At 35.2% G+C, this 4727-nt stretch overlaps 1 non-coding gene across 1 annotated transcript; it reads right to left on the bottom strand.

Annotated features, from left to right (window-relative positions):
- Window positions 1-4330: 4330 nt before the first annotated feature.
- On the bottom strand, window positions 4331-4492 carry LOC131895389 (U1 spliceosomal RNA). The gene has a single exon (XR_009375152.1). It is a non-coding gene; the product is annotated as a U1 spliceosomal RNA (small nuclear RNA).
- Between the last annotated feature and the right edge of the window lie 235 nt (window positions 4493-4727).

Genomic DNA, 4727 nt, shown 5'->3' with positions numbered 1-4727 from the left:
TGGTAAATTTATCCTTCCAGATAAGGAGGTTTAATTTTTATACTTTCATATATGTGTGTGTGTGTGTGTATGTGTAAAATGTATTTTCCTTGATTATCTTTCATTTGTGGTCATGGTGATAAAGAATTTTATTTGTCGAGTTGATAATTTAATTCTTTAGAAAGACATAAAATAAATATAGTGAAGTGTGGTCTGTACAACTTCTGAAGTAATGATCATGTTGTGTTTATGTAGCTCTTGCTGTCCTGGAACTCACTCTGTAGAACAGGCTGGCCTTGAACTCAGAGATCTACCATTCTCTGCCTCCTAATGCTAGAATTAAAGATGTGGGCCACTGTGTCAGGCTAAGGGCTAGGCTCTTAGAGAAACCTGATTCCCCTCTCCCAACAGATATCAACTGCCAATCGCGCCTTAACTGGGGATATTGCATGACTTGAGCTTGTGTAGGTCTTGTGAATATTGTCACAACCACTTTAAGTACATGTGTGCAACTGCCCTGCTGTGTTTCGAACATGCTGTTTCTTTGTAGTCATCTACTGCACCTGGGTATTACACTCTTGTCTTCACCTCCTCGGAGATGCTCCTTGAGGAGGAAGATACATTATATAGATGTATCATTTAGGTCTGAGCATTCTATAGTCTGTTATTCTCAGCACTTTTATCAACTGGGGTTCTGTGTTAATCATCTCTACTGAAAAAAATAGATGCTTCTCTTATGAGAGTGAAGGATGCACTAATCTACGGGTATAAGAATAACCCATTAAGTAATCTGTTTAATAAAATGTCCATTTAGCAGAATAATAGTGTACAGGATTCTCAAAGTAATTGAAATAAAATAAATGTTAATATACTTTAATTTGAAAAAGCTGACTGAATTTTTCATCACACAAACTGAACCCTAACAAAATTGTTGAAAAACAAACAAATCAATACCAGAAAAATTGCAAGGAGATGATGCAATGCTCAGTTGAGTAGCATTGTTTTGTATTCTAGCTGCTAAAAAGTGGTGAGGACAATTGACTTTTAAAAATGTTTTATTAGCTTACACAGAATAAGGCTTCATTATGTCCTTTTTAACCAAAGTTTACTTTTTTTGGTTTCTCTCACCTCTTTCTTCCCTGTCACTATTCCTGCCCTTGTGCCCTCCTACCCCAAGTATCCTCATTTCCTCTCTGATGTCAAACTGGGGTATTTTAAGTCTCCCCCTTCTTCTGCACCTTTTCCCCCTCTCAGTCTCCTACTTAGTTTCATAATCTATACCTACTCTAATAAACACAATCCTTTATTTACATGCTTACACATTGAAAGTTAGTATGCACATATGAGAGAGAACATGAAATCTTGTCTTTCTAAGATTGGGTCACTTCATTTCATATAATCCTTTCCAGTTCTATCTATTTTCCTTCAAATTTCATTAGTCTTAACAGATGAGGAATATTCCATTGTATGTTGTGCCGCATTTCCATGATCGACTCTTTAGTTGATGGACATCTAGACTGGATCTATGCCCTTGCTATTGTGAAAGGCATAGTGGTAAATACGAATGTGTGTACATATCATTGTGGTAGGATGCAGGAGAGAACAATAGATTTTAAAGTTTGTAACTTCAGCAGGCTAACAGGAGGCTCAATTGCAATTTTGTATTCCAGTTTCTAAATCAGGACAAAAGAATAAAGGGAATCAATGGTGATGGTTTAATTACTACAAATATGCTTGTTAAAAAAAAAAACAAAAACAAAAAGAAACAAACAAAAAAACACCACTCTTGTAAAGAAAAAAAATCTGAGGTGTGAAAGTGTCAGAAAATAAGATTCTATTTTATAGATGTAAGAATGGAGATTGACCAAAATATCTTAATCAGTCCACTTTTTAATCAGAATTACTAGATTTAAAAGCCAATGACTGAGAGGCAGAGAGTAAAGTAGGCTCAGTGAGGAAAGAACACAAAACTCCCTTTTCTCAAGGCACCACCCTGATATGATCATCACTGATATTTTCTAAAGAAACAGATTTGTGTAATATACTAGCCTTTTAGTAATCTAACATTTTCTGAATTCCTGGAAAATTTAGAATAACCTTAAGAAGGAAGAATCACAAAATTCACCCAAGCAGTCACAAATGTGCTTCATCATACCTGAAAACTTTTAACATGGATTTCTTTCAAAGTTATCATAGCCAACTACTCAAAGTATATTTTTAATGAATGGACTATTTGTACCTTGAGAAATGGGAAGATACTGAACTCATTTTCATGACAACACAGTGTCACCATATTTAATCAGTTCTAGGTGGAGGTTCTAGATTCTGCGTGACATGTGACACTTTTTGTACCTGTGCTCTGCTTAACAGACACACAGTTAACTTCTAGAAATATTAAATAATCTCACTAGAAAGGTATTCCTCTCAAGAAATTATTTTTTGCTTAATATTGACATCATAGGAAAATAAATAATTTTCCTAATGCGCCAAATCATTGTTGAATTTTTTGCCACCAGGATTATTGTGGGGCAGGGTTAGAGTATTGATCTGCAGGTTGAGGAGATTGCTCATTGATTAAAGCTCTTGCCACAAAATCATGAGGACCAGCGTTCAGAACTCTAGAAATCACATAAAATTTAGTCAGATGAGTAATCCTATGATCATAGTATTTGGAGGCAAGAACAAAAGAGCCTTGGAACAAGATGGCTAGACCAACCAGAATTGAAGAGTTCTGGGAGAAATGCTAGTTCAATTATAATAAAGTGAAGAATCATCAAGGAAGACACTCAGTATTAAATCCGGGCCTCCATGCATGTTTACATGCACCTACATACACACATACATCCACACAATGAGAGCACACACACACACACACACACACACACACACACACACACACAAGAAAGAATATAAATCTAGTTAATGTTGCTTACATTTTTGCTTTTGCATTTGACTACATTCAGCTTTAGTGTTACAAAATACATAGAATGTCACCTGTCTCCACTCTGACTCATTTGCCATGTGTGTTTTATTCATTGGATACCCATGAGCCCCAAGGGAATATGGACTTTTATTTCTACTCCCCCTTGAGAAATCCCATTATTCTTCCATGCTAGATCACTAGATGTTTGCCAAACATATGCCAGTTGTCACTCTTGTATAACACAAATACACGGTGCTTAGTTTACGTCAACAGTACCATTATTGTACTAGTTAAATTTCTTTGTGCCATTTCATCTCATAAAAAGATGGATAATATGAGATGAAAAGAATCACATTTATCACAGAATAGTCACTTATTACCTAAAGTGAGACGGAGCATAGTTTAGTTTTACATGTCATTTTATAAAGTCCCTTGAAAATTAAAAGCAAGAAATTAGACTGACTTAGCTAATTAACTCCAGTATCTTTTGACACAAACACTATAAGCAAATCTTGTTATTTGGTTCACCTATTATCATCATGCAAGAGTCATTTGTGAAGTTCACTGACAAAATGAAAAGCAATGTGACTGCCTCAGAGACCTTAACAAGGCCATTTAATTATGTACTGAGAATTAGAACATCTTAAAAAGTGAATTTTATAACACAATTGCAAATATGGATTCATAGATACTTGTCAGAATTTCAGACCAATAATTAAATGCTCTTATAATGAAACATTATTTCTGCCACATGTTAGTTAACAAAACAAGGCCATACTCTCAGTACTTAACATAGAAATTAAAATGTTATAGACCATCAAGAGACAGATTGTCACACTTTAATCAAATTCAACCTAGATAAATTAGCCAGTGATTTTCACGAATTATCTTGGCTAGGTTTTTGGACTTGCTGAGTTTTTCAGAAGAAATGGAGGACTCTTAAATATTAAAATTTAATTTTGACCTTTATGGACTCTAGTACCTTAAGATACTTTAATTTCAAGAACAGTTATTCTCTAACCATAATTTTACTCCTAAAATGATTGCCAAGTAACAATGATTTTTCTTTATTGATTTGAAAAAAATTAAATGTTGTGTAGCTTGAAATACCATATTTCAAATTTCACTATTATTTTGAATTTTGGTAGGTGTTACCCATTAAAAAGCCATTAGATGCCTGCATTGTTAAGGTTAGCACTGAGTTTTTATAGACATAAACCTCTCAACACCACACCTCCAAAAATAAGGAATGTAGCCCTTGATAGGTTGCTCTGGTGAAAGGCAGCACATCCATGAGTACACGGGCAGAAAAAAATTGGACTTGCTGGGTTTAAAAAAAAAAGAAGACAAATTTGGGTGAGTAGAGAAATGAGGATGGACCTGGAAGGAACCAAGAAAGGGAGAATAAACATGATTTTTTTTTCCCCAGGGGAGAATGCAAATGCAGTCCCCCACTACCACAAATTATGCAGTCGAATTTCCCGCATTTGGGGAAATCGCAGGGGTCAGTACATCCGGAGTGCAATGGATAAGCCTTGCACTGGGAAAACCACCTTCGTGATCATGGTATCTCCCCTGCCAGGTAAGTATATAAACATGATTTAAAAACATCTTTTTATGGCAATCTGTTTTCTTGATTATCTAGTACTTGAAATGATCTTTCCAAAACAAAAGCTGTATTCTATTGTCTCTTTAAGAAATAATCCGGAAGGACTGTTCAACATTTCAGCAAACTCTCCTATCTCAATCCTATCCCAAGCACAGGCTCCTGGTTTTATGTCTCCTTTCCCTCTATTTTTAATAAATCTAAATCACACACACACAC

The sequence above is a fragment of the Peromyscus eremicus genome, chromosome 18 (genome assembly GCF_949786415.1).
Source record: "Peromyscus eremicus chromosome 18, PerEre_H2_v1, whole genome shotgun sequence".
Classification (NCBI taxonomy): domain Eukaryota; kingdom Metazoa; phylum Chordata; class Mammalia; order Rodentia; family Cricetidae; genus Peromyscus; species Peromyscus eremicus.
The sequence above is the reverse complement of the archived record's forward strand: the minus strand, read 5'-3'. Positions and strand labels throughout refer to the sequence as shown.